Consider the following 12,407-nt stretch of genomic DNA (forward strand, 5'->3'; position numbering starts at 1 on the left):
GCTTCACTTTTGGGCTTTACTTCTTTTTCTAACTTTTTTAGGTGATAGGTTAGGCTGTTTGACAATTTTCTTGTTCTTTGAGATAGCCCAGTGTCACCATGAACTTCTCTCTTAGAAATGCTTTCACTGCATCCCATAGACTGTGGAACTCAAGGTATCTTCCTCTTGGACTTCTTGGTTGACTTGGTTTTTTAGAGCATGTTTGTTAGGCTCCTTATGTTTGTGTTCCTCCCGCTTTTCTTCCTGTAATTCATTTTGAGTTTCACACCATTGCAATCAGAAATGTATACATGCTTTATATAGTTTTATTTATGTCTTAGTCTGAATCTCTTTGGATCATCTTGTTTGGGATTCCTTGTTTCCTATACCCGGAAATCTGTTTCCTTTTTCAGGTTTAGGAAGTTTTCAGCCAAAATGTCATCAAATATATTTTCTTCTCCTTTCTGTCTCTCTCCTCTTTATTTGATGCCTATAATGTGATTGTTGGGCATCCCTGGTGGCTCAGTAGTAAAGAATCAGCCTGCCAAATGAGAGACCCAGGTTCAATCCTTGGATGGGGAAGATCCCCTAGAGAAGGAAACGGCAACCCACTCCAGTATTCTTGCCTGGGAAATCCCATGGACAGAGGAGCCTGCTGGGCTATAGTCCATGGAGTCACACAGAGTCAGACACAACTTAGCCACTAAACAACAACAAATGTGACTGTAAGTATGTTTCATATACCAGAGTTCCCTTAAACTATTTTCATTTTTAAAATACATTTTTCTACTATTCTGATTGAATGATTTCCACTACCCTGTCTCCAGATTGCCGATCCATTCTCCTACATTCTCTCAGCCTGTTATTTATTCCCTTTGGTGTATTTTTTATTTCACTTATTATATTCTTCAGGGTTTTTTTTTCTGTTTGTTGAAGTTCTGAGTTCATCCATTTTTCTCCCAATCATAAACATATTTATGACAATTATTTGGAACTCTTTATCTGCTAAGTTGCTTATCTCCCTTTTATTTAGTTCTTTTTCCAGTGCTTTGTCTTTCTCTTTCATTTGGAGTATATTCTTTTGTCTCCTCATTTTGCATAACTCTAAGGGTTTTTTAAATATATATTTATTAGATATATCAGTTACATTTCCAAGTCTTTAATGAGTGACATTTTGTAGGTGTCCTATGGGTCCAGTGGTGCAACCCCTCCCCCAACATCTGAGCCAAGAGCTCCAAGGATATCTCCATGTGGACTGTGTACACCTTCTTTTGGTAGCTGGGTCATGATTGCTGCAGACACACTGGCAGGCAGGGCTGATCTCTAGCCCAGCTGGCTTCAAAGGATTGAGACTGCTGCAGACACCCTGATGAGTGGAGCAAGTCCCTATCCCAGTTACCTATGAGGGTTGGTGGGCAGAAATGGCCCCCCAGCCTGGCTGTGTGAGGCCTGGCCACGGCCACCTCAGCAGCGGCACTGGTGGGTGGGGCTGGGCCTCCAGGGTGGGAACTGTTTGTAAGGGCAGCCATGACCTTTGGGGTGGCCCACCAGGTGAGGCAGAAGCTACACTGGAAGGGCCAGCTGGGGCAGGCATGTTGGGACATGTGGGTCCTCAGGATGCATGGTGTTAGCTAGGTTGACTGAGAGTGACAGAAATAGCTCATGAGGAGTTTCACACCTGTACTCAACAGCGATATTGGCCTACAGTTTTCTTATGATATTTTTGTCTGACTTTGGTATTGGGGTAATGCTGGCCTCGTAAGTTTGGAAATATTCCCTCTTCTGTGATTTTTGGACAGATATGAGGAGAACTAGCATTAACTCTTCTTTTAAATATTTGGTGGAATTCACAAATGAGGCCCACTAGTCTTGTACTTTTCTTTATTGCCAGGTTTTTATTACTGATTAAATTTCTACACTAGTTATGAGTCAGCTTACACTTCCTATTATAATTTAATTTGGTTGGTTATATGTTTTAAAAGTAATCTTAGGCCTCCATACTCCAGCTACACATAGTGTAACTAGTCTTTCTGACAGGAGTGTACTACTGAATATAACTTTCTTAACTCTTGGCCCTCAGGTGGTGTGGACTCATCATTCTTCCATTATGGATGATCTCCTGGGATGTTGGGATATAGTGAGATTCCTACATAACATCTTTAAACTTGGAACTTAAATTAACTAATCACAGAAAGTTTGAGGAGAGAGACTATATGAAGGGAACCTGACCTACACCCTAATGTAACAAAAGTTGGTGTCAAGGGAAAAGCAAGCAAAAGAAAAAAAAAATCAGCTTTGGATTTATAGAAAGTTCATGAAGGAACAAAAGATCATATTGTTAAATTAGATATGTTATGCTTATAGGAAGTAGGGATCTAGTCTATGGCCAGGGAGGCTGAGATAATACTGGTTTCATTGGTTGGACAGCATCACCAATTCAATGGATAAGAGCTTGGGCAAACTCCAAGAGATAGTGTGGGATAGGGAGACATGGCGTGCTGCAGTCCATGGAGTCACAAAGGGTTCGACACGACTTAGGGACTGAACAACAAATAGCTTACAGTCACAATATCCAAGTAAGACCTAGATAAAGTAGGCAGAATTTGAGAGAACAAAGTACCTTATATTACCCCTTGACTCCAGCATGATGTCATAGGGACAGGAATGAAAGTCACAAGAAATGGGAGTGCCCATGGCTTAGATAACTATTGGAAATAACTGTTAGAATATTATAATATTTAGGCTCAATCCCATTTGCTTCTTGCTGCCTTTTGTTTTGTGCAGCCAATATTCATTTTTAATTAAAGAACTTACATAATTGAGCACTTTTTTTTAATGTCTCTGCATTCTATGATGTGAACAGCACAAAGAGTTGAGGGAAGAAATAAGGAAATGACTACAGAGGTTTTTTGTAATCCAGAGTGGATGATGTCTCATAACCAAGTTGGCGGCATGCATGTACTGAGAAGTCATTGGGCTTTGTGTGTATTTATAAAATGGACCAGTGGAATTCCTTAAAATATTACATATAAGGTGTGAGAGAAAAGAGATTCAAACAGAAGGCTTTTGAGTAGCAGGAAAGAAGGAGTCATGGGATCGCTGACTAGCACTAGGTCTTATACTCAAGCACTGTCCTGCTGCTTCATGGATGATAAACAGCTCTGCGCACCCATTTGGATGTTGCCAAGTCCTAATTATTAGGTGACCAGAAATATCGTCACTAGACCCAGACCCCTGCACCAGGTTTCTTTTTCCTAAACTCCTATTCCTTGTATGATGGTAAAATTTTACATGCCTATAAGGCTGCTCATATTTCTTGTTCATGCTTTGTTTGTATGAAAAACGAGTGAATACATAAGGTAACTTTCCTTTTGCTGTTTGTGACTAATGATGGTTGTTCATGTTAGAGATATTACTTGGCTTTGGGAACCTTATAATATTGGACTTGTACTGGAACTGAGGCCATTACTTCTTCATTGGTGAGGTATATGACCTACAGGCTGGTGACATTTCTTGTGTAAGGTTAAGGATAAGCAGACTTCTGTTTTGGAAAACAGCTTCTTTTAAGGCATGCTACACTCTGTATTTCTTTATGTATTGTTAGTATTTACTGTTAGTTTTAGGCTTTCCACCCATCCTAACCATGCTCTTAAGAAACAAGCAAGAAGTTTTGAACTAAAATTGTAACATCGTGTGTGTGTGTGTGTGTGTGTGTGTGTGTGTATAAATGTCAGAGGGAATTATAGGAGCAGAGATGGGAGATGAGTGTAAGTCACTGGTCTTCAGTTACATCCTTCCCTCTGTGACTCCTTCCAACCATCTAACAAGAGCTTAGAGATTCTCTTTCAAAGCTAGTAGTATGAATAGACAGGTATATATAAATAGATGTAGAACTAGAGATAGGTAGAGATACATATAATTTCTAAACAGTCTGGGGAAACAAGGGAGTCACAAGATAAATGTAGAAAATGCATATGTGAAAGATTGTAAATAAGGGCTTGTGTGACCACACAAATGCTAGTTGTCAGGATTAATACTTGAGAATTCTATAGTATGTAAATTTGTATTGGATAAAGGAAAAGAGAGGGAAAAAAGAAAGCATAGGTCAATATCCCCATTTTCTATGGAAACATGAGAAATGACCCCAGATTAAATGTGTTTAAAATGGACTTTAAGGTTTTCTTCATTCCACATAAGTCACCTTAATAAAACATTCTTATGAAACACTTGGAAAAAAAATTTCCATTTCCCATTTGCTTTGCTTACCTATTTATTACTTGATACTGGGCCTTGTGATGGGGAGTTCATAGAACACAACCTATTGCACTTGATATATCCTTCTTTGTCTCAGGACATAGACATAAGTCTAGCATCCCTACCATAACAATCCATGTACAGCCCCTAGCATAGATTTAGCACTCAGCAATATTTTGTGAATGGACTAGTAAATAAAATACATCTGTGTGCAAATAAAGAGTTGCATGATACATAGACAAATGGCAGAAAGACATGTCTTACTGAAAATATTTAATGGGAGGGATTGTTCATGGGGATGTAGTGGCCAAAAGAAGTCAAACAATAAGCCAACTTATTTGAAGAAATAAATTTAACAAGTAAAGCTGTCTATATTGGAGCCTATAGCTAGAAGATCATGAGCACCCAAGACTGGTAATATTTAGGCAAAGATGGGGCACAAAAATGGGTCAGAATAAAGGGACATTCCTGCCTCAGATGAAATGTTGGTCCTTACCCAGATATTGACTGGATAATTTACCAAATCCACTTCATAAATAAATGCAAAAGCATCTTTGTGCTCTTAGTGATGTTGCCAACAGAAGAGTGGGTCCAACCTTTGCCTTTGATACAAGAATAGGCTTTTTGAGGAGACAGCAAAGTCAGCGATTTGAGTCCAGAGGTTACCAGACTACACAGAACCTTGAGCCCAGATCAGACCGGTGACTCTGAGTTGCAGGATATCAGTTAGCTTTTTCGGTGTACCAGGAAAGAACTAAGGGCTTCCCAGGTGGTGCTAGTGGTGCCAATGCAGGAGACATAAGAGACAAGGAGTTTGACCCCTGGGTTTAGAAGATCCCCTGGAGAGGGGAATGGCAACCCACTCTAGTATTCTTACCTGGAGAATCCCGTGGTCAGAGGAACCCGGTAGGCTATAGTCCATAGGGTCATGAAGAGTCGGACAGGACAGAAGTGACTTAGCATACACACAAGACAGAATTGAGCATGGAGACTCTGGCAGCCCCCTCAGTTCAATTCAGTCCCTCAGTCATGTCCGACTCTTTGCGACCCCATGAATCGCAGCACGCCAGGCCTCCCTGTCCATCACCAACTCCCAGACTTCACTCAGACTCACGTCCATTGAGTCAGTGATGCCATCCAGCCATCTCATCCTCAGTCGTCCCCTTCTCCTCCTGCCCCCAATCCCTCCCAGCATCAGTCTTTTCCAATGAGTCACCTCTTCGCATGAGGTGGCCAAAGTGCTATAGTTTCAGCTTCAGCATCATTCCCTCCAAAGAAATTCCAGGGTTGATCTCCTTCAGAATGGACTGGTTGGATCTCCTTGCAGTCCAAGGGATTCTCAAGAGTCTTCTCCAACACCACAGTTCAAAAGCATCAATTCTTCAGTGCTCAGCTTCCTTCACAGTCCAACTCTCATATCCATACATGACCACAGGAAAAACCATAGCTTTGACTAGACGGACCTTTACCTATCATTCCCTCAACCCCACTTCAGCATTCCACCAGTCCCACTCTATCTCCACCTGCCCCTCAATTCCTATGCCTGTCTGATCCAGACATCATTTATACATCCTTTCTCAGGAACAGTCTCAAGACTCATTCATGAATCTGCTTGGTCTTGACCCCATAGATGATGGGATTCACCATGAGTGGGAAGGATGTGTACATGTGGAGCAGTCTGGCGAGCTACCTGGTGCATGACTGAGGACATGACAGGAGGTGTGTAGAAGGTTAAAACGGCACCTATGTGGGACACACAGGTCCCAAAGTCTTTCTAGCAAGCCTCCTGAGAGGCAAACTATAGAACTGCCTGGAGGATGAAGATATAAGACAGGATAACAAAAGGCGGATTGAAAGCCCCTATGAACATGGCCACAGCAATGCCATAGATGTTGTTGAAGCGAGTGTCCCCACAGGCCAGCCTTACCACGGCCATGTGCTCACAGTAGCAGTGGGCAATCACTGGACCTCGGCAGTAGTGGAAGCGTCTGAGCAGAAAGGGGAGTGGAGTCACTAGTGTCACAGCCCGAGTCACAGCAGCCAAGCTGATCTTGGTGATAAGTGGCCCGGTGAGGATGGTGCTGTAGTGCAGCGGCTTGCAGATGGCCACATAGCGGTCAAAGGCCATGGCCAGCAGCACCGCTGACTCCATGATGGAGAAGGAGTGGAGAAAGAACATCTGTACCAGACAGACATAGAAGGTGATTTCTTGATCCCTGAACCAGAAGATGCCCAGCATTTTGGGTACAGCTGAAGAGGAAAGGCCTGAATCAGTGGCTGCCAACATGGCCAGGAAGAGGTACATGGGCTCATGCAGGCCTGCATCAGCCTGAATGATGAAGAAGAGGGTGCAGTTGCCAAGCAGGGCCAGTGTATAGGCTGAGCAGAAAGGAATAGAGATCCAGACATGGGTGCTACAGGCCTGGGAGCCCCAGCAACTGGAAGGCTGCTGGATGAGTTGAGGTGATACTGGGGGCTGACAGTGCCAACAGAAATTTCTCTCTCAACAGAAATTCCCTTCCACAGGGCCCTTCTGGACAGTGCACAGTGTCAGCAGGATTATAGTGTTCAGGTTCAAACTCTGATCATTTACATGGAAGGCTTAGCCCTTGATCTTACTTCTGGACCTTAAAAGAAATTAGAAAATAATCCTAATATGAATTGTGGAACATTATATTTCACCTCTGCCCTTAAGATGCTCATAAAACTATTGAGTGGTCAGGACATTAAATGGCAATAGAGCTAGTACATCCTTCATAAAGGAATTAAGCGTATGAACAGTTTTTGTGGTTTCTGTGTAGTCAAGTACAGTGCTAAGAAGGACATAGATATCTATTTGATTCAAAACATTACCCAAAAACATTCACTATCTTCCTTTGCCTCCCAACTCAACCTATACTCCTATTACAAAGGGGCATTTCTCTTCAGAAATGTAAAGCTTGAATACATAACAAACAATTAAGCCTGATTATTCACTTCCTATGATAATTCACTCCCCTCCAAGTTCTAAATATTTTCTCTAAGAAAGGCTCTTAGAGAATGTCAATATGCCAGCAAATTTGGAAAACTCACAGTGGTTATAGGACTGGAAAAGGTCAGTTTCATTCCAATCCCAAAGAAAGTCAATGCCAAAGAATGCTCAAACTACTGCACAACTGCACTCATCTCACATGCTAGTAAAGTAATGCTCAAAATTCTCCAAGCCAGGCTTCCACAGTACATGAACCGTGAACTTCCAGATGTTCAATCTGGATTTAGAAAAGACACAGGAACCAGAGATCAAACTGCCAACATCTGCTGGATCACTGAAAAAGCAAAAGAGTTCTAGAAAAATATCTACTTCTGCTTTATTGACTATGTCAAAGCCTTTGACTGTGTGGATCACAACAAACTGTGGAAAATTCTGAAAGAGATGGGAATACCAGATGACCTGACCTGCTTCCTGAGAAATCTGTATGCAGGTCAAGAAGTAACAGTTAGAAGTGCACATGGCTTTCTTATTATACAGAGTGAAGTAAGCCAGAAAGAAAAACACCAATACAGTATACTAACACATATATATGGAATTTAGAAAGATGGTAATGATAACCCTGTATGCAAGACAGCAAAAGAGACACAGATGTATAGAACAGTCTTTTGGACTCTGGGAGAGGAGGAGGGTGGGATGATTTGGGAAATGGCATTGAAACATGTATAATATCATATACGGAACGAGTCGCCAGCCCAGGTTCAATGCATGATACTGGATGCTTGGGGCTGGTGCACTGGGACAACGCAGAGGGATGGTACGGGGAGGGAGAAGGGAGGGGGGTTCAGGATGGGGAACATGTGTATACCTGTGGCAGATACATGTTGATGTATGGCAAAACCAATACAATATTGTAAAGTAATTAACCTCCAATTAAAATAAATAAATTTATTTTTTTTAAAGTGCACATAGAACAACAGACTGGTTCCAAATAGGGAAAGGAGTACATCACGGCTGTATATTGTCACCTTGCTTATTTAATTTCTATGCAGAGTACATCATGAGAAATGCTGGGCTGGATGAAGCACAAACTAGAATCAAGATTGCTGGGAGAAATATCAATAACCTCAGATATTCAGATGACACCACCCTTATGGCAGAAAGTGAAGAAGAACTAAAGAACCTCTTGATGAAAGTGAAAGAGGAGAGTAAAAAAGTTGGCTTAAAACTCAACATTCAGAAAACGAAGATCATGGTATCCGGTCCCATCACTTCATGGCAAATAGTGGGAAACAGTGGAAACAGTGGCTGACTTTATTTGGGGGGCTCCAAAGTCACTTCAGATGGTCACTACGGCCATGAAATTAAAAGATGCTTGCTCCTTAGAAGAAAAGCTATGACCAGCCTAGACAGCATATTAAAAAGCAGAGACATTACTTGGCCAACAGAGGTCCGTGTAGTCAAGGCTATGGTTTTTCCAGGAGTCATGTATGGATGTGAGAGCTGGACTATAAAGAAAGCTGAGCACCAAAGAATTGATGTTTTTGAACTGTGGTGTTGCAGAAGACTCTTGAGAGTCCCTTTGACTGCCAGGAGATCCAGTCCATCCTAAAGGAAATCAGTCCTGAATATTCATTGGAAGGACTGATGCTGAAGCTGAAACTCCAATACTTTGGCCACCTGATGCAAATAACTGACTCACTGGAAAAGACCCTGATGCTGGGAAAGATTAAATGTGAGAGGAGAAGGGGATAACAGAGGATGAGCTGGTTGGATGGTATCACCAACTCAATGGACATGAGTTTGAGAAAACTCCAGGAGTTGGTGCTGGACAGGGAGGCCTGGCGTGCTGCAGTCCATGGGGTCACAAAGAGTCAGACATGACTAAGTGACTGAACTGAATAGAAGAAAGGTTCTATAGGTCCTTACTTGACATTCAGGAACCTTGCCATAAAGCCCCACCTCCAGTTAACTTGAGAATGTGAAAAGCCCTACTGTTTTCCTTCTCTCAACTTTAGATTTCATTTCTACCTACCTCTACCTTCACCTGCTTTCTTTCTAGAAGTCATGACATTCAGAAGAGATGCTCCACTCTCACCTTTCTACAAGACTAACCTCTGAATTTCTTGAAATTTTACACCATTCTTCTTCCTTCTGTGATTTTTTGTCTCCTTTTTTCTTCTTTGATTATCATTTACTGTGAAAGTACATGATCATTTGTTTCTAAAATGTTGAATTGTGTCCCATCTCTTTTATTCTCAGTTCCTACATAAAAATTTTCTGCTGAAGGTTAGCTGCCATAATTTTTTTAAAACACTTTGCACAGTGAAGGAATGGATAAAGAAAATGTGGCATATATACATAATGAAATACTATTTAGCCATAAAAAAGGATAAATTCCTGCCATTCCTGTGTTGTTCCTGTGATGATTTTTTAAACTATCTCTGTTCAGAGAATTTTCAAATGCATACCTTCTACTCTCAGGTCCAGACTATTATATCCTACTACCTGTTGGATATCTCCTCTTAGATATTTCACAGTCATCTCAAACAAAATACAGTGAAAACACATCTTTTCATCTCCTCACAGACTATTTCTTCCCTATGACTTGTCCATCGTAGTACATATTACTGTTGTCCATCTGGTAGTGAGGGCTCCCCACTGGTGCTAGTGGTAAAGAATCTGCCTGCCAATGCAAGAGACTCAAGATACAGTTTCCATCCCTGGGTCGGGAAGATCCCCTGGAGAAGGAAATGGCACCCCACTCCAGTATTCTTGCCTGGAAAATTCCATGGACAGAGCAGCCTGGCAGGCTACAGCCCATGGAGCTGCAAGCAGTCAGATATGACTGAACACATCCAGTAGTGAGGTCAGAAACCCAGGGATAATTCTTAGTTTAATCCCTCACCTCTTCCTTTATATCTGGTCATTAGCAAATCCTATCCATCTGCAAAATGTATTTCACTCCCTACCCTTTTTCTTTTCTCCTGCTAACACTCATTTAAACCACCATCGTCTTTCACCCAGACTTCGAAAGCCTCCTAACTGACCTCTGTGGTCTGTATCTTGGACACTCTATAATCCATTCTCCATACTACAGCTGAAGAGACTATTAAAAAGACAAATTTATATTACTCCAGGCTTTGCCTAAGACCTTCTTGGAATTACTAATATCACCATACTAACGATGGAATCCACACTCCTCACCCTGGTTTACAGGTTCCTGCAGGGTCTAGTGGAGAAGGCAATGGTGCCCCACTCCAGGATTCTTGCCTGGAAAATCCCATGGACAGAGGAGCCTGGTAGACTGTAGTCCATGGGGTCGCTAAGTGTCGGACATGACTCAGCGACTTCACTTTGAATTTTCACTTTCATGCATTGGAGAAGGAAATGGCAACCCACTCCAGTATTCTTGCCTGGAGAATCCCAGAGATCGGGGAGCCCTGTGGGCTGCCATCTATGGAGTCGCACAGAGTCAGACATGACTGAAGCGACTTAGCAGCAGCAGCAGCAGGGTCTAGTCTCTGCTCATTTTTCAGCCTCTCCCCTTTCTACATCTGCCTTCTCCATTATGCTTCAGTCATATAGCTTCTGTCAGATCTTTCTCAATAACGTGCCCCAGGACCCCTCCCCTGAATTCTTTCATGCTGCTTGTCTCCTCTTTCCGCCCTTTATGTCTTCCTGAAGTCACATCATCAATTGCTTGTGTCACTAGAAAGCTCTCCCTATGGTTTTCCACTACCAATCCATCTATCTACCATGGTGTGACAGACCTCCTGAAAACCACTAGAGATCTCATGACTACAAGAAAAATTTTAAACTACTCAACATGGATACAAACTTGGTCTTGCCTATATTATTAGCCTCGCTTCTTAACATTCCTCTATATATTCATCCTAGGTTCAGCCACACTGGAGAATCTGCCACTATCTGAAACAGTCATGCTTGCAGCTCGAACTATTTATTGGGAATACCTTCCCCTGCCTATTTCCACACCTGGCCAAGATCCTGGCACCTTCTTGGTGAAGCCTTTGCAGACTCCTCCAGGTAGATTTTCTCAGTGTTTTGAAGGAAGACTTATTAATGGGCTGAATTAAATAACACGGGGAGAGTGTGATGTGTGTTGCTAATGCACCCATTTGTCCATTCACTGGACTGTTAGTGCCTTTAGTAAAAGGATTGTGCTTTCTTCATTTCTGTATTCATGGACTGTATTGAAACTGTTTGGTGCTCAGTAGGTGGTTTTTAAATATATGCACGAAGGACTCCATTCCTGGAGAATCTTCCTCCTTTCTGCTGCTAGATAATATAACTCTGAGGCAAAGTGAGGCTTACCTGCTATCTCTTAAGTGCCTCCACAAATGGAAATTCTCTAAAACCTTCCATCAGCTTTGACTAACTAGGTCAGAATAAGAAGTGTTTTTGTTGTTGTTGTTGTTTGTTTGTTTGTTTTTAGTTAGAAACATCTCCACATCTAATGTATATCTACATTTTCTCTCAGACAGCATTGGGACTGACAGCATGGGAAGCCCCATGACACTGGGGCTGTGTTTTTACATTTACTGCCAGTATATCCATGGGAGAGAAATGCACTAATAATTCTTGAATGAATGAAAGAATATCCTCTTCTCCATGGTGTCACCCTTATCCTAAGTGAATATGCTTCTCCAGTTGCAAACAGATCTCTCTTCCTCCCTGAGGGCCCACTTCCTAAGAGCTCCATCACAGGCCCTCCAGTTTCTTTGCCCACACAACCTGTCTTACTGCTTGACCAGTCTTGTTGAAAATGCCTAATAATCCACCATCTTCCCCCTTTCCAGATTCAACAAAAATATACGTCTAATGTCATTCACAATCCAACTCTGCTTATCTGGTTTCTTCTCTTTCCTACTACCCTTCCACACACTTGGCAGGCGTGTTCTGCCAAGTCCTTACCTGTCATTGTCTTGTTTCTTGCCTCCACAGCCAAAATGTGAGCAAATGACTAAAGAAAGCCTGTGTCATCTATTTCAATGTCTCCCCCAAAATTGTATGTGGCTTCATATCTAGAGAGCATTCAGTCAGTGTAGTAAACTGTTAGGTAGGCTACCTTTTTAATCTGAGAGCATCTCAGAATGATGTATTTGGGAAACAGAGTCCCCAAGTGATCATGGAGGAAATAAGGAGCAAATGAAGGAATCAATTTCACATCTTTGAACTTTAATGC

At 42.0% G+C, this 12,407-nt stretch overlaps 1 pseudogene; it reads right to left on the reverse strand.

Annotated features, from left to right (window-relative positions):
• Nucleotides 1-5,796: 5,796 nt before the first annotated feature.
• Nucleotides 5,797-12,143, reverse strand: LOC138092196 (olfactory receptor 52K1-like; annotated as a pseudogene).
• Nucleotides 12,144-12,407: the final 264 nt, after the last annotated feature.

Source organism: Capricornis sumatraensis, chromosome 16, assembly GCF_032405125.1.
Source record: "Capricornis sumatraensis isolate serow.1 chromosome 16, serow.2, whole genome shotgun sequence".
Lineage (NCBI taxonomy): Eukaryota > Metazoa > Chordata > Mammalia > Artiodactyla > Bovidae > Capricornis > Capricornis sumatraensis.